The sequence below is a fragment of the Nyctibius grandis genome, chromosome 4, assembly GCF_013368605.1.
Source record: "Nyctibius grandis isolate bNycGra1 chromosome 4, bNycGra1.pri, whole genome shotgun sequence".
Lineage (NCBI taxonomy): Eukaryota > Metazoa > Chordata > Aves > Nyctibiiformes > Nyctibiidae > Nyctibius > Nyctibius grandis.
This window is the reverse complement of record NC_090661.1, coordinates 14,821,011-14,848,200: the sequence shown is the minus strand read 5'-3', so window position 1 is coordinate 14,848,200 and position 27,190 is coordinate 14,821,011. Positions and strand designations below refer to the sequence as shown.

Genomic DNA, 27,190 nt, shown 5'->3' with positions numbered 1-27,190 from the left:
TCTTTACTCTTAATTAACCAAATGTATCCATTGTGGCTTTTTTCCTTTATTTTTGAAGAGTTCTGAGGTAACTGAGAGCCTGTTTGCTAGGACACAGATTTTTTTTTTTTTGTTGTGCCATAATGAAAAGTGCCAAATGATAACGTGACTTATTTGAAGTGGAAATTGCATTCTGAGTCATATCGTGTCCTTCCTATCATCTTAATTTTGTAAGTAGGGGAGCCTGCTTGGTCTAAATCTTTTCCATTGGGAAAATTTCAGACCAGAAATGCTGGCCTATGTATTAATTTATGTAAGGCTAAAAAAACCCCAAAATCTATTTAAAAATAAGATTGTGAAGGTTCATTGGTGCTGCAGGTATTAAAATAAATCTGAAATTGTGGGAGATGAAAGAATAATGACTGGAGAACTTGTGGGAGGGGCTTTGTTTTACTGAATAAGATTAAGGCCCAGCAGTAATTCCTGGATTTAAATTTATTTCATTATGTATTGCTATACTTTAGTTATAAAATATATTCCGAAGTGAACACCTGATGTAAGGAAGATGCTAAATACTACTCTAAAATAATGAAGTCCACAAAATTGGTGTGGTCTATTTAAAAACAAAGCAAAACAAGAATAAATAACCAAAAAGCACCCTGCTCTGCCCCCCCCCCCCGCCCCGATTTCTCTAAACTTTCATGAAGTACCACTTTGATCCTCAGGAAAGATTCAAAGATCATGATGGGAGTAAGGGAGTTGGTGTGTCACTTTAGGACTGTAAAGTGCCTGAATTAGCATTGCTGTACAGGCTCTGTATAACCCCCCCCAGCAGGCAATTCCAGGTGCACAAGTGGAGCATTGCCTTCCACTATTTCCATTGTTTGTAGGAGAATTTATGCTCCTAATTCAGATACCCAGTTTAGATGCCTTGGCGCACTCTTATTTTCTCCTGTATCCTAGTGTGTCCTTGCATGGGCCAGATAAGCCCTCTGGGCTTGGTTTTTGCCACTTGTAAAATAAAGGCAATACTGATTCATCTTTGCAAAGTTCTTTGAGATCCACAAATAAAAACTGAGTCTCAGATGAGCACAAATGTCGTTGCTGTATATCCTCTCCTGTTCGAAGTTTGTGAGTTTTATGGTTAGAGAGTGCAACATAGTATTCATAACAAAACAGAAAACTCAGTGTATTTGTAGATATCATGTGTACTAACTGAAGATGGAGGTCATCAGTAAGAAGTTGTGTAGATCTTCGATGAAGACTTTTTTTCTACATTTCAGTTCACAGAGGGAAAAGGCCAGAGTTCTTATACTGTAAGAATTTTCTTTTACCCCATCAACAAATCTGCCTCAGACTATAAAAATTGGTATTAGTACAGCTGATTTAGAGCTGACTGTAGTGAATGGGAAACAGTCTTAGTAATCCTTGAAACTTTGTGACAATACCTAAACCTGTTGGAGTCTGTATGTGAAAGTCATTTCAGTTGTTCTAGTGACAGAATACTTGAGAATAACCTCCTGACTGAATAAGACATCTATTAAATGCATTTGAAAAATTGCTCTTGATTTCTCAAGAAAAAGTTGGCAAACGTTTGTGATCCATACCGGAATGGGAAGTTGTCATCTCCCAGGCCCATAAGGGTGTTGCAATTTGACTGAATTTCTGACTTGCCAAGAGAGGGAAAACTCTCCAAGAGAAGATCTGTGGTAGTGCCTCCAGCCAGAGAAGAGAGAGGGCGGTGTATGAGAGATTCCTTTTCAGCTTTGACAGTACTAGGGTTTCCGAAGATCTCTGGCAGTTTAGCTATTTAATTTGGAGCCATGCTCATACTTACAGGAGCTGGAACATCTGGACCCTTATGCAGCCAATCAGTGAATTAATTGTAAAGCATAGTGAACCATTTCTTCATGTTATTTTTCCTTCTCTGCTGTGGACCTGCAGCTAAGGAAGGAGCCAATGTTTGAGTCAAATCTCTGCTCTTTTGCTATATTTTCTGTATAATTGCTTGGCTGTGTTTCTGAAGGCTGTAGTTTGATCAAGACTGTACTTTAGATTTTTGATTCAGAGGCTCATCCGAGTTGCCAGGAGTTCTTGTTGCATAGCACATTACTTTGCAAGATGGTTGAGATCCCCACCGATGCCCACTTACCTTAAGACCTCAAGTTCCTTAATGCTTTCCAGAGTTGGTTAGGCAAGCAGCAGTGCTCTCTGTTGTTATCAGGAAAGAGCTTTCCCTCTTGTAACAGTTAAACCCTTTGACATTTTTGATTGAGTTCTGTGGATGTCTTCATAGCAAGCAATCTAGCTTTTTGAAAAACAATAAGTATAAGGACTGCATGCATTTGAAACTATATCATAAGCCTACATAGAGTTGGGTTTGTGTGTTGGACCAAAATAGAATAACTCATGTTCAAATATGTACATAATGTTTTTAACAGGGCCCTGAGAGATGGTCTGATGAGTATTTAGCAATGGATTCACAATATTACCATTCCATATGAATCACCAAAAGGGTTTCTGATTCACATAATATTTTCTACTTCCGGTTGTCCTTCAGAGCCTGTTAGGTGGTATGTTTAGATGTTAGATGTTTCTTGATAAAAAGAAGAGGAGGAAGATGATGAAGGTTAAATAACTAGGAGTGCTGAATAATTGCTCTGAAGTAATTGATACCCTATGATCAGCTGAATAGTTTGAAAACTTGTCCAATTAAAAAAAAAAGTACACACATGATTTTGAAACATAGCATGTCCTCTGATTTCAGGTTCTAAACTGAAAACTTAAAAATGAGTTTTTAATGATGGTAGCTTAAACTGAAAGCAAGTACAAAACCAAATTTACTTGGTTTTAATTAGTACTCTCAATCTTTTTTTTTTAAATTTTATTGATTAGTATCTAATTACTCCTTACTCTTCTGAAAAGACTTCATTTTAGATTAGTGTATTTAGAATAAATGAAGTTCCTGTGATGACTGAAGAGGGTGGCCTTTGCTTTGTCTATAGGATCACGAATTAGAAACTAATTCATCTAAATACTGAAACATAATTTGTGGCATTTGTCAAACTTATAGAAAGTGAAGCAATGTTTTGGAAAATTGGTTTAACCAACTACAAAGGATCTTTCTTATTTTTTTCTTTTAAAAATGCTAATTGCTATACTGATTAAAATCAGATATCCTGTTTCTAGTGCTTGAAAGCATCTATACAGCAATATTGAAATGCAACATGGGCTAAATCTGGTTCAGCAGACTTGGAAGCAGGACTTCTAAATTAGTCCCGTGTTGCCACTCATGTGTCATTGAGTGAGCTGTTTAACACATCAATGTCTCAGTTTCCATATCAGTAAATGTGCATGAAATGTCCACTTTACTGTTATGTCATAAAAATGAAGAACTGCAAAGTGGTTTCCCCAAAGGTGTGAGATATTACTGAAATGGGCATTATTGGATTCCTATTATTATTTTATTTGTATTACAGTATGTAGAGCCTACAACTAAAAGCAGAGCTCCTTTGAGCTGAAGGTATCTCTGCTAAGTTTACTTTCTAAATGGACAATGCAGACAAAAGGTAGAGGACAGAAAATATTTAATCCTCATGCACTGATAGTAAATTTAGATCAAATTAATCCAGAATGATTACGATGTTAAATCAGTCTCTGTATTTATTATAAACTGTGGGCTTTTAAAGGTTTAGATGTCTATCCTTCAGGAAAAACTGGTCAAAGGAGCTTTAAGCATGTGAATATGGGCAAGAGATTAATTGTGGTGTTTCCCTGAGTGTTTGCATGGAAGTCCAGTGGTGAAAGTCCGCATGCATGTTTGAAAAACTCCAGCTTTAATAGGTTCATAACTTTTAAGACCAGAGGGTCCATAGTAATTATTTAGCGTGATGTGCATACTGCAGGCGTAGAACTGCCCCTAAAGTCCCCTAGCTATGACTAGGCTAGAGGATATATCTTTGTGGGATGTAGCCTGACTGGAAAAATTTACAGTGATGGCAGATGTACCAGAACCTTTTGTTAATTTGTTTTAATGTTTAATTTATCTCACTTATTAAGCTGTGTGCCATAATTCTAGTTGGAATTGGCTTAATCTATTTACAGCCATGGTTGTCCGTATGGCTGAAAAGTCCTCTGTTATATTTTCTTTTCCACATGCATACTGCTAGATTCTGATCTAAAGTTGTTTTTTTCTTCAACAAATTCGATGGAGTAAGCCACTTGGCAGCCTCACTGCAGAATGTGGTTTCCATTATTTTAATCTTTCTCATGATTGCATATTAGCCTTTCATAGTTGTAAAGGAATTATATGGAGAGATAGTAGTACTTCTGCTGTCACCAAGTTGATTCTAGTGAAAACTTTCCCTCTTTATTGTACACTTTGCAAATGCTTCTCCTCCTATAATGCTGATGTATTTCTCATGTACGTGCTGCAGTTTTCTTACATATCGCTTATTAGCTATGTTAGAAGTAAGCAAATTCAATAATATGAGTCAATCATTTTGGGTCCTGGTTGTGTTTGTTTTTCTGTAAAGCATATTTGATCCCCATTTAAATATAATTATTTTTATTTTCTGTTAAGTCCAAAGGAATGCAGGTAACTACATAATATCTGGTGCTGCAAAATTGTAGTTGATTCTTCCTCACAGTACCTGAGTTTTTCTTCTTGCATTAGAAATGTATAAAATAGTTTTGAGCATTTTGAGTTTAAAATAGTTATAAAAGGCTATGAAAGTAATACGCTTCACAAACTGAAAAGTTTTCCACCAAGTGGAGAAAATTGTCAGAGAAACAACTAATTGATCTCTGCTCCTTTACAGCTGTGTAATGCTATGCATAACTAAAAGCTCCTGTTAAATTAATTAATGATTTCAATTACGAACTTTTCTCCAAAATGTTATGATTCGTATCAAGCTGATAATGCAGTGACCTGGGAGTGTGAAATCTGTGTTATGTAGAGAGTCGCCAGTTAATTGATTCACAAATTATTTAAAGTTTGTTGCACCCAGGGGAGTGCTCAGATCCATGACAGCTATTTCTTAAAATGTGCAAACTCTCTTTTCTTTTTAAGATTGTCTTGAGCTAACAAGCATGATAAAATGGTTTCAAGACAGATATTGGCAGTTTGTAGTGTGCTGGTTAATGTATTCAAATAATTTCTCTAGGTTTTTTTCCCTGTATCACAGCAAATGCCTATATCAAAATGAAACTTTACAGGTATCAACAAGAAAAGGTTACTGTCTTGTCCAGAAATGAACTTTAGTTTATTTTTTTGTAGTAATTGCTGTTGTAATTTTGAATGTTTCTGTTAACTTTCCTGTCACTTGTTATCACACGTTTCATTTCTGGTAATTGTAGAGTAACTCTTGTTTCCTGTTAAGGGAACAGTGAGCATTTCTGAAAAAGCTTCTGAGGTTTAAAATGAAGGATATTTCATACAATATTGTGGTAGGCAGCAGTTTCACAGTACAGATGAGTAGTAATTATGCCAACCTGTATTCCAGAATTTAATGTTATCAAATCCTGTATTTCACTGACTTTGTCATGCCTTTGTATGTACAGAAGCTTGAACAAGAAGTCTTCTTACTGGCTACAGATGTGTAGAGACAGGAGGGGATATTCAGTGTAATTCCGTCTGATTTTAACATCTTAGTGCATGAGTTTCACAACAATTAAAAATTGAAATGTACAAAGAATAATATAGAAGGAGGTATTAAAGTAAGTTAAAGTACTGTTAATATTTTATAAACCTTTATTAAATTTTTATAAATGTTATTAAAGCACAGTTGGGTTGACTGCAGTGTTGTATAAAATGACCGCTTTCACAAATCCTTTTGTGAGTGCAAGTTCTGTACTGAAGGGGCAAAAAGACTTCATAAGGCTTCCTGGGTCTGGGGAGAGACCTAAAAGTTTGAGGCATGTAAGGTGACATATGTCTTGCTCTGAAGTTTGTGTGATTGGAGTATTAGCAAGAAGTAATATTGCATATTTTTTTTTTTTGTACTATCAAAACATTTGGAGTTGCATGAAAGTAGAAAATTATTTTAGATACTGGCAGTTAAATACTGCAGCAAATAAAATCATGGTGGTAACTGGCTGTTCCCACTGTCTTTCTTACTCATGGACTATTCTGCCTACCGAAAAGATTTACTTTTCTCAATTGCCAGTCACTTTTTCCTGGTTTTGTAGTTCTGTTAAAAATACTTGTGTCTACTCTCCTCTGTTACTAAGATGAAACAAAACAATTAAAATTAAAAGTGCATCTCATGTTATGAAGTTGCCCATTGCTGCAGGGCCATGAGAAGCTGCCTCAAAAAGGGAGCAACTTTAATATCTGTGTTGTAGAAAAAAATACCATTTCAAATACTGAGTGACTGCTTCTGTTTCCTAAAATTAAGGAGCCTATAATCTTGGCACCATTAACAAGTGCTGTCATTCAGATACACAGTGTCTGGCTGATTTAAATAAAATGAAATGAAGATAGTTGTTTCTGGTCCCTTGGCTTCACTCATTGCCATAAACATATGCTCTGCGTCCCGCTTCTTTCCATCTTATTTATGACTTTAATTTGTTGTGTGGGCTGCGCTAGAAATTAAATTTAATACAATTCTCCAAGGGACCCTGTCATATAATAACATGGTAATTTCTGTGTATCCTTTTGAAAAATGAGGAAATTAATTCTTCCTGACATGTTCTAATTATTCCAGTGTGAACGGCAAATCCGTTTTTCCCAGCCCCTGAAGTGTTATAGGCAAATGGCTGCTGTTCAAAGCTGAGGTGCTAATGCTGACCAGCAGTGCGTTTAATTTGAAACATGAGCAGACACCTTTCAACACACCTTTGTAATATTGGAGTACTTTACAGAAATTAATTCACTACTTATTTGGCAGCTTAGCCTGGGGGTTATAGTTTTTATTCATCAATACTATAGTCATGCAAGCACAATGTTTCTTGTTTCCTCTAGTCCTCTGTGCCTGCGCTGTGAAATACAAGTTCAGAATGGTGCAATGGTTAGTTTTAATGTACATATTTTTAAAGTGGGGATGTGGGTACCATAGCACTAATGATTCTGTGTTGCGACATGTTTATGGTTTGGAGGGAGGTACTATAAGGTCTTCAGTGTTGAGTTAATTACATACTGTGGTTAGCACTTTCAACTGAAATTACAGGGAAGAAATTATTTGACCCAACTTCCTGTGAAAGAGCTCTGCCACTCGGATGCTGGCCTCTGTTGTGACAATCCGATGCCTGCTCCCGTTTCTGCTACATTGTTGAGTTCTAACTAAAACCAGGAAGCATATGCTGTAACTTTAAAATTCCATAATATACTTGGCATAGGTAGATGTTTGCCAAGGAGAAGGCAACGAATTATCAGTATAGGCGCTGAAACTCACACGAATGATTCTGGGCATTTATGACTTTTGATATGTTGCCTTTGGGAATTTCTATTTTAGTATGTTCATTTTGTGCAGGACTGCCAAGTGAAGTCCTTCAAGAGTCCCAGCTTTGTAATACACAGATGTTGTCTTTGTTAAGTGTTCTTAACATGGAAGTATGAAAGAAATTTTAACTATTCCAAGAAGCAGAATTTGACAGAAGGCATCAAGAGAAAGAGTCTGGAATAGCGAAGACTTCATTTACAGCTTTTCAGCCATAGTTAAGGCAGTAAGGGCATGAGATCCATCAGGCTCAGCCAAGGGAAAAGAGCTGAAATCTGAGTTCTGCCAAAAGAGGGAAATGGATGGAAATAGTAGGTCTGTGAAAGGTGGAAGGGAACAGTGGTTGCCTGAAATGGGGTGGAGAACTGTGAGAGAAGGGTATCAGCTAAGACTAGAGATGATCAGATTGGGTTGAAGGTCATTATATATTTGAGTGGAGCAGTTGCAGTATATGAAAATGACAGAAATGACATTCAAGGAGATCTTAGAATGTTAGAACAGAGGCCAAAGGCAGAGTTATTGAGGAACCTTGTAAATATAAAGAAGATTAAGATAATTTGTTATCAAGTCATAGGAAACATACAGGCACAAGGAAGGTTTATTTTATGACAAGGACACCAAATGCTAAAGTAAAAAATTAATCTTTTTACACAAGATTGGTTTTTGCTAACAAGACAAGGAGTCAATGTTAAAGCAATGATTAGAATTACTGGACCACACCTTAGTATGAAAGTCTATATATAATGTCCTTTCTGCAATAAATACTTAACTGAAGAATGTGGTGTTCTCACCCCAAGTAGTTATTTACACTGAAATCTCTGAATATAGAAAGAAAAGAAAGAAGTCTTACATACGACTTTCATAAAGAGAGGTTTTAAGGCATAGTTGAAATTTCCTTCTGACCAATTCACAAGAGGGTTAATTTCTTGAGGAGATCCTATTACTGATATATTGTCATAAATACTCTGTGCGTCCTTGCTCAATAGACTTTGTTCAAGGAGGTTCAAAATGCAATCTAAATAGTTTGACTACTGGATCTAGTTTTAATTTGAAAAAGTAAATTTTGGCATTAGGATTTTCACTATAAAGGCTAAGTTCTCCCTGTGGATCTGTGCGATGGAAGAAGAAATTACTTCCAAAAGGCTGGCAATCTTGTGAATAACTCCAGTGATAAAATATGTAAGATGGTGGTCTGAGTGCCTGAATAGCAAAACAGAAGGAGGGTACAGCTCCATCAAAAAAAGGATGAGCACATAAAACTCAAGTGTTGGTTCTGGGCACTCATGAGTCAGTCAAGTTTGTGACCCACTGAGGTATATTTTGTTACAGAAAAATTAGTAGGTAAAGGACAGACAACATAAGGCAACAAAAACTATGGTTATAGAAGCAATACTCCTCAAAGGAGCGTTACCGATTCAGTGGAGCTAGTGTGTTTGTAGCAGCCACATGTAGTGTGAGGGGCATTGGTTTAGTCCTCAGGAATGTTACCGCTGCATCCTTTTTGTATGCCAAAAGGAGCTGCAACATGAAGGTGCCTTCTTTTTTGCAGAACCAGAGAGATCTCACAGATATGCAGAGATCTTGCAATACCACCTAGATCTCTTATTTCCACAGCCTGTGTGTGTGTAGCTGTTGCAAACGTAGCAGTGGAAGCTGTGGCCAGCTGTCTGAAGTCTTATAACATCTGTTGCTGTCTGAAAGCCTGGTCAGATTCCAGTCTATACACCAGGATTAGCCACGTTACTCATCGTTCAGTGTACTTTCCTGTGTCATTCTCTGCATCTTCACCAAAACGTTCAAGGCTTTGTACACTAATGGTTCTGCAATGGTATGTCTACTGGAGACTAGAGAGTATGGTAAGAGAAATTTTATAAACAAATTTATTTTGCTTTATCCACTGTATTCACAGCAGTAATATTCATAGTACTCTGAGCAGAACTTTCAAATAAGAAGCCTTGTCATTCAGGTAGTATTTAGTGCCATGGCTGGTATGCGTTCATATCCATTGCAGTGTCATAATGTTTTTCAGTCACATTTGTCTGATATTTGCCTCAGGATGGACATTGTCATGGTTTAAAGCTGGGCTGGCTATTAAACTGGTGGCAGGTGCTCTCTATTAACCCTCCTCCCCCCAGCCAGCAGGGGAAGGAAAAGAGAAAAGGGAGAGAGACTTATGGGTTGGAAAGTTAAAACAGTTTTAATAAACTATAATAATGAAAAAGAGTGTAATAATAATAATGGAAATAATTAAATATACACAAAACCAAGACTGAGCTCCCCTGATGATGGTCACGTCACCACCGGCACTGCAGGGCAGGCTCCAGGAAGGCCCAGGCTGGGCCCAGCGATGGACGGGAACTGGATTCAGGGATGCACAGGTCGGGATCAGGGGCAGCAGAAAACCGGAAAGAGTCCTCTTTGAACGCCGGCCATAGCAGAAGGGGGCAAGACTCTTGTGATCTCCCCACTTTATAAGGAGAATGATGTGCATGGGATGGAATACCTCGTTGGTCAATTTTGTGTCACCTGTCCTGTCCACTCTTCCCTGGAGGTGTGACCCTTCTACAGCTCTTCACTCATAATTAGTGAGGAATTTAGCAGTGACCTTGGTTTCTCTAAGAATAAGTATAGCAAGAACCTTTCTCCATAACATTCCTATTGGTACCTCAGTGATAACTATAAACTTTGAGCGTTATCAGTCCTAGGAGCAGACACTGCCTGCAAAACATGCAGTTACTTTCAGAAGGTGCAGTTACTTAGAAGAGAATTAGCTGAAAGGAAAAATCTCTGAAAGGAAAAGTGGTTCTGTTTTAGGCCAAACCAGGACAACATCATAGGATAATTCAGGTTGAAAGGGACCTCAAGAAGTCTCTAGTCCAACCTCCTGTTCACAGCAGGGTCAGCTGTGAGGTCTGACCAGGTTACTCAGGGCTTTATCCAGGTGGGTCTTGACAAACCTTCAAGGACAGAGACAGCACAACCTTCCTGGGTAGTCTGTCCCACTGCTTGTCTATCCTAATGGTGAAAAAAGTTTTCCTTATGTCCACTTTGAATCTTTCTTGTTTCAACTTTGCTCTTTACAGCAAAGCTTAGAAGAGCTAACAAAACTGGTTATTGAGGTGGTAATGTATGATAATTCTTTTAAAAACTGGTTGCCTTAGTGACCAACTATATGCAGCAACTTCTCTGCAGTCCTTCCTGCCTTAGCCTTTTTCATCGATACCTCTAGGTATAACTTGGTCTAATCTCTGTCTTTTACTGTAAGATCTCTTTTCAGTGGGGAAACCCCTCAACTTGAATTCTGCAGTAGCCGTTTTTGTTTCCACTTTAAGTGCATGCTGTTAAACGTAAAAAGGCAAACGTAAATTCCAACAATGAACAACAGATGCTTAGCAACAAAACTCAGCTAGTGAGGGTGGTGCAGCTGAAAGTTAGCATCTGAAGGGTGATTCTCTTCCTACTATGCTTCATGATAAGGCTTCCAGTATTGGATTTCACACAAAATAAGTGTTTATGTTTGGTATGGGCTCATGAACTTCAGGTTTTGAGCCTTCTTGTCTCTCTGTACTAGTAAATGCTGATTTCATAATTTGTTAGGGTGTGTTCCCCTCCCCGACCCCTCCCCCCCCCCACTGCTGGACTGGATTGCAAAGGAAAGATTTAATTAGAAATGGAACCTGTCATCCCAAAGGTCTCTGATTTGAACCTATCCAGGTAAATAATAGCCTATATTTGTTACAGTTTGACAGTTAGGTTCTCTGTGTTATGTTAATTGATGGTTCAAATCCACAAAGGTGTCCACAGGGCTAGGCCCATGGTTACTGGCACTACTTGATAGCTTTTTGACAGCTTCAGGAATCATATGAGGCTTGGAATGGAAATGGCACTTGATCTATCTGCCCATTCCTGATATTTGCTCCTTTTGGGTCAGGGTCAAAGCAGGTTGGTGAGGTAATGTGAAGGGGTCTGTGTGGCCAGTGGAGTGGCTGTTCTGTGGATAAATGGAGCCCTTTCAGTTTCTGAGGCTGTCAACCTGGCGTGAGCAGTAAATTTAGTTGTGGGCAGAAAACAGAAAAGAAAGCAAGACTACCACAACTGTGTTGAAAGGTCTCTTGTTCATCAGAAGAAGGAAGCAATGTAGGAAATGGAGGAGGCGAGGTCTGAATAATTGGTTTTTCTGGGCTAGAAATGCAGTAACTTCTGTAGCAGATGAATGAAGAGTTGTTTGTCACTTTTTTTCCCCCTAATTATCTTGAGTTCATTGTAGATATTTTCTGCGGCAAACCTTTTTTCTGTTTATCCAAGAGACATCACTGAATAATCAATAAGCCTTTTTCCCCTTCATCTATTCAAGCATAAGACTGAGATTATTGAGTGAAAGAAGAGGGGTTCACCATCACAAATATTTTAGGACTATTGACAGTCTTTCTCTACTAGGTACTTGAGAAAAAAAAAGCTAGGTCTACTAATATTGTCTTAATGATTAATACTTTTGATGATGTAGGTTTATAAATATGCTTTGTGTACAATATAGAACTAATGCACCCAAAACATTAGTACTGAGATGTCAGAATTAAAACTGATGTATTCTAAGACATAAGTATACACTCATGCCTTGCTTTTTTTCTTTTCATTCTTAAATTAGTTCCTTCTCCTTTATTCCACCGCACTCTATATTCCTCCTGTCTTTTAAATTGATTTGGTTATCTCTTAAATGGATACAAAACATTAAAAGCAAGGGATTTATAAACATAATTGGACCAAAAATCCAAATAGCACTTTCAAACATTTCAAGCAGAAGTCCGAATTTGTGATTTTTTATAAAATATGTATCTTGCAAATTGTAACACTGTTATAAATTCTAAATCTACTCTTACTCCTAAATCCATCCTTACATTTTATTGGCAGATATTCCAAGTACTGAAACTAAAATGTAGAAGAAATTAAATAGAAAAGTATTTGGCTTTTCAGACAGCATTGAGAAAAATTTTAAGCAGCCATCATTTTTCCTATCACTTCAGTCATTGCAGCTTTTTTGAAAAAAAAGTATTATTTAAAGTAATACTGGCATTTTATTCTGTGAAAAAATATTCATTTTGCACATTTTCAGTATAAAAGTGTCTTACATACAAAGTTACTGAAAATCAGATGGAAGTAGAAACATTATTTGCTACTTGACAAGCTGCTCTTTCTATTGCAGCAAGATAGAGAAATGGATACACTTGCATTTATGATGAATTGCTCTTGCTAACTTCTGTCTTCATTGTGAGAGCTCAGATTCCCTCATTTTCCTGGACCCTGTGCTGGCTGGTCTGACACTTCTTTTAACAGGCTTCTGAGGCAGTTGCCAAAATTTTGTATCCCGCAGTCCCTGACTGTGGCCACCCAAGTGCCCTTTCTCACCATGTAGGCTCAATGTCCCAAACTCACCTGTCACTAAATTTATACTGCTTTTGCATTATTCCCTTTTGGTCACTGAGCCGTACTCGTCCCTGAGTCTGAATGGGCATGGCCTTTTCCTTAATTCTGTATCATAATGCTGTTATTTTTATGCATTATTTCAGCAAAGAGTTCAATATTGGATTTGTGTCACTGGCAACCCTGACCTTACTGATGATTGAACATGCTGAAGACATTTTCAAAATCTATGAAATTTTGCAGTAGAAATATGAGCTATAGAATACGTTACTTCTAGATCATATTTATTTGCTGAATGGATAGTGCAGAAGTGACTTCACATTTTGCATTGGTTGACTTAAAAACACATTTCCTTTGCAAATAATAACTAAATAGTCGTATGGAGTTTGTTTAGTTACTGTGGCAAGAAGTGTAACGTGGGCAGAATGGATGTAAAAGCGTTAGGCCAAGGGTTCATAATATTATGGCAAAAACCTACGCATATTAATCTTCCACATACCTTGTTCTTAGAGAATAACTGATTCCTCCATTTCTGAGAGAACTTTATCTTGCTGAAATAATTTTATAGGGTACTGAAATTATCCTAACAGAAATGATTGTCAGAATGCGTTGGACTAATGCTCATGGTTATTAGTGTTTATTGTTAACGATAAAAAAGAAGTTAATATAGAAACTGTTAGAATAGCAGGAGAAATTCAGGGAAATTCAGCTTGGTCCTGAACCAAGCTAGGACTGGATAAGTGTTTGGCTGGAGCTAGGGAAGGCCTTGCAGTGTGACGTGACTTGGCCTCTACCTGGCTCAGTCTGCTGTTGAGGAACACATTGCAAAGGGAAGGGGAAGGTCAGGGAGAAAACTGTCCATGGCTCTTCTTTCCTTAAACTGCGTCAGCCTGAGTGCCCTTTCTGCCTGTCAGCTGTCGTATGGGAGAGAAGTGGTGCTGGTCCCATGTGAGTTAGAGCCTGAAATCACATTTTAAATCAATAATCTGCAGGAAATGGAATGCTTTTTAAAATCTGACTGAGAAATAGATAGCAATACTTTTGATAAACATAATGAAAATGTGGCCATTTTACATTTGTGTGCATACACACACATGCACACCTGAGTATGTGCATTGAACCATTTGTGATCCCTTTGAAAATGTGTTAGCAATAACAAGATCATGGTAAAACAAGTTACATAAACAGACAAACAGTAAGATACGAGAATGTGTGTAGTATACACCTATAGTATAACTGCTCACACAGATATGGGGTCATGAATTAAACATCATATACCTAAGGAAATAGTAACTCTAGGGAGAGTATATGTGACACCGTTATGGTATTTGTTTAGCTATGGAATCGTCTATATTTAAATTGGCAGAAATTGTGCTGAAATCTCCCAGACAAGTAACCTAGTCGAGCAATAATCTACAGGAGGGCTGTAAAATAGCATGATTGTTTAGTTAACATAGTTTTTAGTATAAATAGAGTTTCAAGTCAGCATGACTTTAATGCTGACCCTCCCAGTACATTAAAAAAAAAAATTAACACTTGAAACTAACAGCATGTTAGCAGCTAATTCGTGCATTATTTCAGTATCATTCATAAATTACTTTTGAATCCTTTGACTTAAGAAAAAGAAAATCCCACAAATCCTACTTTTGGTCAAAGCATAAGACCATAATTAACTCGGCATGTGCTTTTGAATTAAGAACACAGTGTTCTGAGCTTTCTTAAAAAGCTTTTAAAAATGTTGGGGGAATACTTCCATAGAGCCTTATTGACTGAGCAGAGTTTTAAGATTTGTCACATATGAAATGATGTTAATTAAATATCGTTATTCCTTTCTGTCAACCAAGTAAGGTTAAGTTTTTTTTTTGTTACTTGAACAAAAAGTGAAACAGGTGAAAATATATAAAACAGCTGTGAGGAAAACAGGAGGAATAACATAGCAGGAATTTATTTAGTCAGAATTTATGAGCGATGCAGGAGGTTTAGGTGCTAATTCCAAAGCATTGCATTTTTTGCAGTCCTAATACCATTTGAATATTTTTTTGACTTTTTGGCAATATATCATTTACCTAATGAATGTAGAAAATAAATGTAGTGGCAGAAGGCCAGTTTTTGACACATGCGTATGGTTTATTTAAAGTCATATTTGCAAACTGGTGTTTAATATGGCTGTCACTGAAACCTTCTTTTTATTAAACCAAAATGTTGTTAATCAGAATCCCATTTAATGCTGCTTCAGCCATTTCGGATGCTATGGGCATATTTTTAAGACAAAATGAGTTATTGTTTGTACTAGGTATTCAAGTATTGCTGATAATGTCTCCCCAAACCATGAATTTTAAAATTATGTGTGTTTATATCCTTTTATTTCTGTTAATATGCATAAGCCTGTAGGTGTGTCATATGTGCAAGGATATCTTCAGGACAAGGTTTTCTAGAACTTCCCTTTTTGGAAGAAATGAAAATTGGAGTATAATTACATGACTTGAAATGCTGGTACTTAAAATCCACCACCAAACATTATATGGTCTTCTATATAGCTATTACAATTGACAGTTCTAAGGACAAAACCGAGAAGCAGCTATGGACCTATATAATAATAGCTAAGCTATATTTTTTCATCAATGTATTAAGCTTGGACAGTGTACTATTGCCATTGACTGCTATTAATACTGTTGGTATTGAAACCTTTGAAGGCGTGAAAAGCACCCAGGAAGAAATGCGGAGCTTGTTTTACAGTTTCTTGTTGTTTTCTGCTTAATGGGGGCGAAGCTTCTGTGTGAGCAGAATTAAACTCATGTGGGGAATTCTGCCTCTAAATCTTTTGTTTCCAGGCTCTTCATGTTTTATTGTGGGTCTTTGTACGGTCCATGATGATCTAGATTCATGAAAGGCTGCTTCAAAAATTTCAGTGCTTTTGAAATCGTGTAGGTACTGAGGTAATATTTCGTGGAAATGTCATGTTTTAAATACCCAGTATGTTTTTTATCATTTAGGTGTATTATTTTTCTAGTGCAGTATTTAGGTTGTCTTTTACAATTTCCCGCTCCTTGAAGATATTCAAAACTTGCCTGAACAAGTACGTGAGCAGCCTGAGCTGCTGTGAGCTTGGAGGCAGGAGCTGATGACCTCCAGAGGTCCCTGCCAACCTATTCTGTGGGGCTTCACCACCTGGACCAAACCTTGTGGGCTGAACTGTTGAGCATAAGAGAACAAATGTCTGTAGGTTGAATTAAAGAGCCAGGCTCTTAAAGTGAAGAGCTCTGATGTACTGGGTAGAAAAGGACACATAGTATGTACTGAGCACTTACGTTTTGCTTAAATAAGGAAACAAAACATTTTGCTTGTAATCAGCTTTTTGTTTATAGTAAGCTTTACTTTCCGGATCTTGTCCACTCAAACAGATACATTTATGAAGTATTCTAGTTTCCTTATTGTATTAAAGAAAAATAACAAGAATATTACTATTTATGAGCATTTTTAAGGGCTCTGAATTTTGGAACTAGGATTTCTGCATGTCCCCTTTGGATTGGGAAATGATACCAATGTTAAATGCAGCATCTCTAGCACTTCAAATAATCTGGGAGAGGAGAATGCTACTCAAACCTGAAGCAGTTTTATTTAACAGTACAAGATATTACCAATTAGCAATTAAATTAGTTGATTTACCCTGCATTAGCTATTAGTTTTGACACTGACTGGTAAGTAATATATTATGCAGCTTTGAAAAAGTCTGTTATACTTTGATCTGCAAATATTTTATTAACAGAGGCTATAAACCACAACGAGTGGCTCAGTTGTGGGTGGTTTTTTCATGCTTATTTTGATGATATAGCAGTATCTTGGGATGACATACTGTAGTGAGTGAGGATAGATATCTGTTGCCAAGGTCTAAACAGCAGCAATATGGAAGTAATTCAGCAGTCAGTTTCACTCAAAGTTTGAAATCTGTGCTGTATTAGAGGTATGCATAGAAGCTGTGTTAATTGCTAGCTTGTTTTCCATATGGTTCTGTTCTAATGGAGCACATTTGTTGCAGATGGTTGGAAAGTGGGTTGGACAGTGTCTAAACTGCCTATGACTAATTCATACAGTGATTATACTATGCTTTAATGTTTAACAGTCATCTTTGTAAACTTCTTTTCATTCACAGTTCCCTTGCCATTGAAATGTGGTCCAAGATAACTGAAAAGTATTCTTCTTTATTTAAAATTGGCCTTAGAGAAGAGCAAGAGCATGGGGTGTGTAGTCATCTTTTCCCTGATTCAAATTCAAAACCACACCCCAAATTGGTTTCTTCAGATGGGTTATCTCCATCATTATTATGGTTTGCTGAGCGTATTTAGCTGAGGTAATGTACTCTAAGAAGGGCCACTTGAAGAACTGAAGTGACCTTAACAAATACTAAAACCGGTTTTGTTTGCAACACAGTGCTTTTACCTCTTCGTTGCTTTGCAACTGACTGTAGCCCTTTTGGATACTAACAGCCGTTTCTTGTTTGCAAGTTTTAATATTGCTAACTCTGTCTCAAGGATGCTAAATAGTTGCGTTATGTTGAGGTGAAACTGAAGGTAAAATGCAGCAACATGTTGTTGTAGATCAATTTAGTGATGACATGCACGACAAGAATCTTTTCATCTATTAGCCTGGTGTTTTAACAGATCATCTATGAATTAATCCTAAATCCATAGAGAAAATTAAAATACAGAAGATTGTCCAGCACTGATGTAGTTTATTCTTATAATAGTTTATTTGGGTCTCTTGTGACAAAGCTTGTATGACTGACTTTCCCTTTGCTGAAGACTACAGGGAATGTCATAGTCAAACTCCAGTCGATGGTTCTTAGTAAAGAAAAAAAGAGTGCTACGGTTCAATGGGTTTCTCTACCATTTTTACTGTTGTTTTCTCACATTGTCACTAAAATATTCTCTTTGTTATCTGAATGGGACATCTGCTGACTGGCCTAGCTCTCTTTACCTGATTGTGTGAAAAGTCTTGGTTAAATCTGTTAGGCCTTGGAGGCCCAGTAACCTGCTAAGTGCTATAGAGCCTGAAAGACATGATGTCCTTGGACTAACTTGTCTCTTCTACTTACAGCTGTGTGTGATAGATAAAACGAACTTATACATAAAAGACAGGGGTAAATGTAATTTCAATACACTTGTGGAAATGTTAATGAGTAGCTGCATTTTTCTTTCCCTAAAGTGTATAAAAATCTGTATGGAATAAGGTGTATTTTGTAGTAGGGCAGAAGAATAAAACATGCCAAGTTTAAAAGATAGACTTTTTCTCTGCCTCTATCACAAACTTGCTCATTGGAATTGATAATTTGTTTGAGCTGGTAGGAAATCCACTCACTATGGCTAACACTGTAGAATAATGGAGACCATTTGACAGTTAGCACTAAGATGTCTAAACTACAGCTTTGATACAATAATACTACAACCTGAAGATTTACCTGATTTATAATTTTTCTCAAAGCTTTCCCCTGCTCTGCTCTGCTGTTCGGCACGGCGCTTTGTCTGCGCTAACCAAAGTTTGGTTTGAAACACGTTTACATTTGATTGGTGTTTTTAGATTTTGATAGCTGCTAGCTCCTCTCTACAGAATTAACCTTTTAAAATGTCAGTTTTAATGTACAAATTTTATGAGAATAAAAAGACTTTTTAAAATACTAATTTTGGACTCCTCTGCTGAACTTGTAGTCAGCTGCTGTTGTCTCAGGCTGAGTCTTGGAAAATTAAGTCAGTGCTCACTATAATAAAATGTGTACTCTGGACTTCACGAGGAGAAAAAAAATAGTTTCCTGTTAAATTCTTTTCCTGTAACTGTTGCACAACTGCCAAAGTAATCTTCTGTCCTTTTACTTGTTGAATTTTACCCTCCTTCCTTCCTTCTTTCCATCCGTCCTTCTGTCTGTCTGTGTCTAACATGCGCTGGATTTCCTGCAAGAGAGAATTCCTCTCCTCTTAGGCGATAGTCCTCCCGGAGAGGAGTAATGTCAGGTATATAAGATTTCATCTTGTGCTCTGTAACAGAAAAACCTTACAAATTAGTTGTACGGTTTATCAAATATTTAATGTAAAACATGGCTCAAAGAGTTTTTCCCTCTGAAGGTGACACAATATTAAATGGCTGCTAAAAGATCTGATAATTTTCTGTAATCTTAATTGCTGCAGCTTTTCCTGTAATTTGTCATATTGTCTAGGTTGCTGTGTCATATACTCCATTACAGAGGTGACACTGAAATTCAAAAGGAATGGAAGCTTAAGCTTCCCCCTGCTCCCTCCCCTTCCGATGCCCCTTGTTCTAAATCAGAAAAGCAGCACTTGTTTTGGCTTCAGGGAGCTGTATGTTCAAGCTCACAGCTGGAGGTATGGTGCTGCAGTGATGGTCACCAGTGATGGGAAGGGAGAGTATAATGAACTGAAAAAAACAACAAAAACAACACCACATAAAAACCCCTCGGGATTAAAAGCAAGAGCTTCATTCTTTTCTCTCTCAAAGCTTCTGTATAGTTTGTGCACACAGATGAAAGAATTACAGAAGTGAATATGTTCAGATTTTAAATATCAATGCAATATATTTGGTTGTGATATTGCCTCATATGGAAGTAGAGAGATTTTCTTTATCATCTTGCAGTTATGTTTCCTAAAATTGTGTCTTTTTGGTCATGATTCTTTTCAAAGAAGTAGCAGAGCTAAGCCCTTTCATTTAATTGTAGTAAAATGTTGCCCCAAAGTGGAATAAAAAATTATTTTTTTTACTAGTTCATATAGAAAAACATATAAATGCAATAATATTTTAAGTATAGTTTGTATAGAGCTCTCCCATTTAAACGCTATGCAAATCTTTCATACTGCAGGGCAAACAACTGTGAGACTATAATGTGCGGTGTAGCAAGCATCCACCATAAATTTGATAATCATACTTGTGAGTTCTTCATGTTTCACACAAAGAATCAGGAAGACTAAAAATAGAGGAAAAAGAGCACACAATGGAATTATGAATATCAGTGTGTAAAAGAAATAAGAAAAGATTACCTTGATCTTCTGCACTTGCCTGTGCTAAAACTATTACGCTAAATGCTGATGGGATGCTGTGAGTTATAGTGGAATGTGGGAATATTATGGAATTAGAATTCCTTTCAGATGTACTCCATTATTTTTGAAGTCCTGTTATTTCCCCATGTGTTTTGGCTGATGAAATAAGGACAGGACCCTTTTAATGGGGGCAAGAGCAGACTTCACTGCTCAGCTTGTACGTGTTATCCAGCTGGACTGATGGGCCACTGTTTAGAAAAACATGGGTGGGAGGCTATTTTAAAAGAAAATGAAAAAAACATTTGTTTAACTGCATTGCAACACAAATATTTTACCAAGTGAGGGCTGACTATGCATTTCATTATGACAAAAGGTGCAGGCTTGAGGGGGAAATATAAAGCAAAACACTATCTTTCTAGGATTTAAGATAATCACTCTATATGTGATTATCTTAAACCTCTACATAAATTTATGTTTAACCCTTTCATTTCTCACATCACTTTTCCAATCTGAAGTAGTCCGTCAGAAGGAAATGCTTGCCAATGTTTCCTATCAAATGCAGATGCTAGGCAGAAGTTCCTGGGGTGTTGCAGGGAGCCCCTGAGCTCTCCCAAGCTGTTGCCATTCTCATTCTCCTCTCCTTCTGCTCCCTCCTCTCTTGCTGAGGCATCTGTTCCCTGAGGCTGCTCACCTGCAGCACCTGCTCTGTCCTGCACCTTGTGGTGTCCTCTTTCAGGTACCAGAGCAGAGAAATGGCTACAGATTTCCATCAGCTCTAACTGGTAGGCTTTGAAGAAAAGGCTGAGAACACAATGTAGTGACTTTGCTTAAAAGTAACTACATGTAAGTATATATACCTACATATATATGTATGCATGCACACATATGTATATGTGCATATATATATCTAAGATTATATATATATATGTATATATGCAAAGTGAGAAAAACTGTGTTTTCCAGACCTGTTTGGGATATAATCATATTTTTCACAAATGTTGAAGAAACCAGGTAGTTGTACAGCTTGTTCTCTCTGATTACTGGCAAGACTTTTATAACCATGCTAAGTTAGCTTGGTAGAACACTGAACTGATTACAATAATTAAAAAATTTAGGTGGTTCAACTTATTTGCATTACTTTGCTTATTAAACTGCTTTAGTTCCCATCAGTGTGATAGAGTGTCCAGCTGTGTCAGCAGTGGAAATGTTGTGAAGATTTAGATATACCCCAAAATATTAATATATACCCAAAATGACACATTTTCAAAATCTATTACCCTAAGCTCTTTGAGAGTGAACTATAAATGAGTCTCCACACTGTAGTTAAGAGTATCCCCTTTCTAATAGGTTATGTATTTTAATTCCACTCTTTAGAAATGAAAGATTTAAAATCCTGATAATTATATGGGTAGAAGAAATGAGTGCCCAAAGATTGGATGGATGGTGCATATCATTAAACTGCGACAGGTATACCTTTGGAAGGATGTTTAATGTGTGAAAATTTGATACATGGGGTTTTAAGAAGTGTAGTGGAAGTGCCTGCTTGCACCAGGTCTGAAACAGTGTGGCACAGCTCCAGAAAGATTTGTCAGCCTGAAAGCTGTTGCAACTGGAGCTGCATTTCAGTCTGAACCTAGGAAAGTTATGTGCAGGACACAGCATGTAAACAAAGTGCACTCACTGTCCTGACTTGATTAATTTGTCTGTTCTGATCCACTTTATAATAAAACAATGCAGTAGTATGACTGGCTGATTGCGTATTGAAAGCTCCAACATTAGAGAAAGGGAAAAAAAAAAAAGCTAAAACCAAAAACAACACCAACCCAAAAAACTCCAAACCTTTATGTTAATTTGTTTGGTTTTCTTTTGTTTTTAAGTGATACCTGTTTCAGACTACTCAGAAATTTGGTTTCCTTCATTCCCTCTTTTTATGAGCAGATCTCAAAGCAGTTTAGAAAGGTGATTTATAAAGTTTTTGTTTCTCCTGTTTTACACACAGGTAAACCAGGGCACAAAAAGGTAATTAGCACGCCAGGTACTGAGTCAAAAATATGCCTTACTCTTCTGTGTGCCCCTTTCATTAGGCAATACTGATTGGGAAATTTGGACTAGCGGGAAAATTGTGAATTAAATGCTGAAAAGTGCCTTGTGAATTATTTTTTTGAGGAGATATTGAAGTTTACCACATGGCTATCTTTTGTGTGTGAGTATAACACTATAATTATATATGCACGATGCCTTTCTGTGTATGAGCTATTTCATGTTGGGTTCACCAGCAAACTGAAATCCCTTAACAGTTACATTTGGCCCAGTTTCTCTTGAAACCTAGCCTGTGTTTCTGAAGTGAAATGCAAGCCAAATTTGCATATGGATAATTTTCTTTTCACTTAATTGGGGTGAAATTTTCATGTAATTTTTGCAGGCTACTTTTGCATTCTAGAATGCAAAAATATTTTTTGAAATGTTCATTGAGTGTATTATCTGCACTTGGAAGTATATAGGTATTTTTTCTATTACATAGAATGTGAAATAGTTTATCAACTTAATTTCTGACACTTATTATAAAATCAGTAATGTTCATAGCAGCAGCAGTTCCAAAACCAAATAAGAAATTTATAAGGGATTTGAACACTGTTTGGTACGTCATATCACGAATCAGATGGGAATGAAGTTTTGGCATGAGATGGGATATCTAGGATTGCAGGAGGAGTTAAATAGTACTGAGAAGTTCTAGTGGTGAATGTGGTAATCTGATAAGTGACTTGAATTAAAATATGTGAGTTGCTTGATCCTGTAGTTCTTACGGCTGAGAAAGAGCTACTTTGTATGGCCCAAATGCAGTCTTTTGGAAACCCAAAGAGCTGACAGCTCTGCTTTCTCTCATCTGGCAGATATACAAAGCTGTGCATACAGTGATACCAATATGGACTGACCAGGTGGAATAGGATGCGGAAAACCTGTAGGGAAGGATACATGGAAAAAACTGAGATAGGTTGTGCATAATGGGACAAACCCAAAGAGCTGTTACTGGTGCTCAGAGATAAGAACTATACTTGTTTCATAGTGATGAAGACAGAAAATTGCTGTTCTGTATAATCAGTGCTAGTGGTTGGGGGTACAAACTGCTAATTTGAAGAACACCATGGGGTTCCAGTATATGACTGTTATATGGGTTCCATTGTACATATATGTAGTTCCATATTATAGAGGTTCAATTATATCTATGTATATATACCACACACACACTGATCTGTGGGGCTACTTGAGTAAAAAAACATATTTAGAAGGAGCCAAATTCCTTTTTCTTCATGTCTTTGGGTCAAATCTGCTTACATTATTATGCATGAAGTCTCAATGACTTGATGACTTCTTTGCTAGAAATAAATTCTATTCTACTATGCGTCAGTGCAGAGCATATTGTGACTTTTGCTTGGGTGTGTGAAAGTGATACTCAAATAAATGAGAAAGTAGATTGTCTTTTCTGCTCTCTATTGGCCACCAGAGTTTCCAGGCTCAACATGACAGAGCACTATAGTTACTCAGAGATGTACTTTAATGGGCTCAGTTGAACTCGTAATGTATCAAAGCCCAATCAGTGTCTTATTCTGCACCAAACCAGCATGATTACTGAATATTCAACTGCTTTACTAGAGTTTCCACCGTGCCATGACACTAGCTGCTGCTGTGCCAGCCTGTCTCTTGTCAGACTCCTACATTGAATTCTTAGATTACTGGATTACTGTTGTTCTTTTACATATTTTTCTATGTACTACATGGATATTCAGCAAAAACCATGGGACACAAAGTACTGTATTCATGTAGGCACTGATTGTTCTAATGCTTACTGTATACAGATTGTACCTGCACAGCTCTCTAGATGGTAAATGTGAAATGATGCAGATAATTTGCTATCTAAGCAGCTCGGATCTTAAAGCATGAATTCACATTCTGTGTAGGATACTAATGCAGATTTTATTACTTGTTCACTAAAAGAGCATTGGCATATTTCATATATTTTAAGGAACAAATAGAACTTTTGGGAAATGGTATATTTGCATTGTGCATATCAATGCAGTAGCTGTCACAAGATGCCCTTAAAATACACTTGTTAGGATGAACTCTACATAGTATGTGCACAGCCACAAATGAAAATAATAGGAATTTCCTGACTGTGAGTTTTAAAGGACAGAGCCACCTATCACTTTGCGCAAAGTCTGTTTTTCATTAGATGTTAGCATATTCTTTTTATAAATAAACTTAGCAGTGTGTTTTCTGTCTCGCAGAGGTGGTTTTATTCAGGAAAAAATAACAACTAAGAGGCAGCCAAGGAACACTTGTGGATGATACATGTCTGTGAAAACAGATTCTCGTATCTTGAGATGTGATTATCCTGGCAGAACAGAAGTTACGTTTAAATAAATAAATAAATGGTGATACTGACTGATGGCAGTGATATCTTGAAATCGTAGAAGACTATTGTGAAGTTCAGCGTATTTTTAACCAGATAGAATACTACTACATAGTTAGTTTTATTAACGTTTTGTTTACCAGAATTTGTTTGCCACCTTTTAAGCAGCTCAGGTGTTTGAATGTTAAATAAATTGAAATGACTATATTTGCATATAAGCGTATTTTCCCTTTTTATGTAGGTCATTTCAGTGACTTGCATGTAATTATGTTAATATTTTCAAGGCCAAATTGTCAAATTTCTTCAGGATTGGGTCTATATTGTGAGGGAGCGTAGTGGCAACAATGTGGTGGAATCTGGCCTGTAGTGTGTAAAATAGAGACAAGCAATACAGAGTGTTGACACAAGGGTTTGAGATTAAACCATACCCATGGTCCTTTACATATTATAATTTGCTTAACCTGGCTGGTTTGTAGTTTATCTGGAGAGGAATTGAATTGTGCTTTCCATTGAGTAGTGGTTTTGGGGGCATTAGGATCACACAGTACCTTATCTCCAGACTGATGAACTTTTAAGTAACACATAATGTAATAAGGGATTAAAAATGACTGAAAATCCCATTTGCAGTCATTTTTGTCCCTTATTGGTCAATTAGGGATCACTTGAAGGGTAGGAGACTTCTGTGAATGAACAGACACCGAGGCCAGCACAGCTCCTGAACATCTCATCCAACTTCCTGCTACCGTGACCTAGGAAGAATACTGTCACGCTATGCTGGTATGTTTGGAGGGGGTTGAATGGGGATCTTTATGGCAAAAACTTCAAGTTACAGAGAAAGCCTTTTTTTCTTAACTGTTGGTAAAAAACAGGTCAAGTGGGGTTAATCTTGACTGCCCAGCTAATTGTTCTGAACTTTTCAGGAAGATAATCTTTGTGATGCTGAACAGCAGCCTCTGCTGCTGCTATTTGGACCCAACGTTAGCACTGTCAGGAAGGTTTTCTTCTTCGTTGGTATCAGGTTGTGTGCCTCTAGGCACTGTGTGACATTTCAGCTTGCCAGAGATGGGGACTTTGTGACTGGAGGATTGAATCTGCGTACAGTTTAGGTGGTGCAGAAGACTAATGAATATTTTTTCTGCTACAATTTCGAAAAAGGAAGTAACTTATGATATGTTTTGTCACTGGGAGATGAGAGTTCTTTTCTTTTGAAATTTTGTGTGAAGTGAGTAAACTTGCTAAAACTCAAGTATGCAAAATAACAGAGCTTCAAGTACCATGAAGTTTAAGAAAATGTTTTCTATTAGGTTTGAGACTTTGAAGTTGCATTATCAGACTTTCTCCCATAGCATAGTTTAAGAAAATATCACAAGACTTATGTAACAATTTTCAGATTTGACAGCTCTAGCTTAATTTTGTGTGTTCAATGAACTTGTTACAATGAACAATAAACTAGGAAAGGGCAAAAATGTACCTCTATTTGGGGTCATTTAATGCATTATTGCCTTTTTGTGAACAAAACACAGAAGTAGAATTTATCACAGCAAGCTGGGACTGACCTTTGAGAGACTTACAGAAGTGTGTCTGCAGTTTCTGTCTGAAGAGGGTAAGAATTTTCCGTTCTGTGCTTTTCTCTGTGCCTGGTCCAAGTATCACCTGGCCCATGGTGGTTTCAAATGTTTTTCTCTTTCCTTACAGTGTCTGAATGGGCACAGACTTCTTTCCAGTTAACATACAACAATCTCTTGTGCTGACTACTGAACTCTGATCTTTGACTGGATGCACGCTTGTTTCTTTAAGCACATGTGGTGCAGAGTAGACCTGGAGTTGGGTAATTCATAAGAGCTGGGTATTATTATTATTATTATTACTACTACTTGAAAAGGTCTGTATTATTTTGCACAGCAGTGTGGTCACCTGGCAGCAGGTCATTAGCATTTAAGGTTTCTTTCCTTCACAACAATGCACAACATGCTAATTAGAGGGTTTTGAAAGCTAAGCAACCTGTTTTAAAATGAGACATTTTAATTTGCAGCTTTAATGGCTGTATTATAATAACTGGCTTGGCTCGGGGGAGAGGGGGAGAGAAACACTTCTCATGTTCCAGTAGCAAGGCCCAATATAACAGAGGCTGACAAAATTAAAAACCTCATAGTGTGACCTTTGCCTGGGATAAAAGGCTGTTTCATAACAATTTCCTTTTGTTCTTTGTTTAAGCCATTACTCCAAAAGGAGCCTCCGATTAATCTAAGTAAATGCATCATTACAGTCCTAATCCACGTCCTTCTGTCAGTGTCTGTTTTAATTAAATAAGAAACACTAGCAGAAAGATATCACGCACAAAGCTGTGATTGGAGAAAGAGGGTTGTTTGATCAGGGTGAGATTAAAAAGGGCTTTACTCTTTTGTCCTTTTGCTCTAGATGCCATAATGTAGGTTAAAGGAAGAAAACTTGCCTAATAGTTTAGCACATTGCTCCCCATTACGGTATTAAAATAACCAGATTTACCAATGAAACTGTCCCAGGCATCCAATTAATTACATACAGAACGTTCACAGACAAATGGTATGGCAACTTGGTTTGAGTAATTTGACACATTAATGTGTTTGGTACTGTATACACAATTGGCCAGAAGTTGTATTCAAGTTGCAGGTTTTTTATATTAAATAAAGCATTGAGTAAAACTATTGATGAATTTAGGTACGTACTTTCTTTTAGTATTTGTGGCTTACAAATTGTAAACATGATCTATTGCAAGCCTCTGATTTTTTAAAAAGTATTTTTATGTCTCACAAAATCAGGATAATTATTTTAAAGCAATGAAGAATCCATTTAATAAATGTTGTAACATCTAGCTAGTTAATATTGTTAAAGCAATACATATGTAAGAGGCTCTTCCTCAAGGTAGT

At 37.1% G+C, this 27,190-nt stretch overlaps 1 protein-coding gene across 15 annotated transcripts in view; it reads left to right on the top strand.

Annotated features, from left to right (window-relative positions):
• SOX6 (SRY-box transcription factor 6) overlaps positions 1–27,190 on the top strand; it is a 382,016-nt gene that overhangs the window by 80,352 nt on the left and 274,474 nt on the right. Inside the window, exon 1 of one of the 15 annotated variants that reach the window (XM_068400318.1) lies at positions 9,208–9,274. The exons of 13 other annotated variants lie outside the window; for them this stretch is intronic. The gene's annotated coding sequence lies outside the window, so the exon portion shown is untranslated. Of the gene's footprint in view, positions 1–9,207; positions 9,275–20,698; positions 20,720–27,190 lie in introns of those variants that run through there. One more of the 15 variants, XM_068400319.1, reaches the window with a different exon arrangement.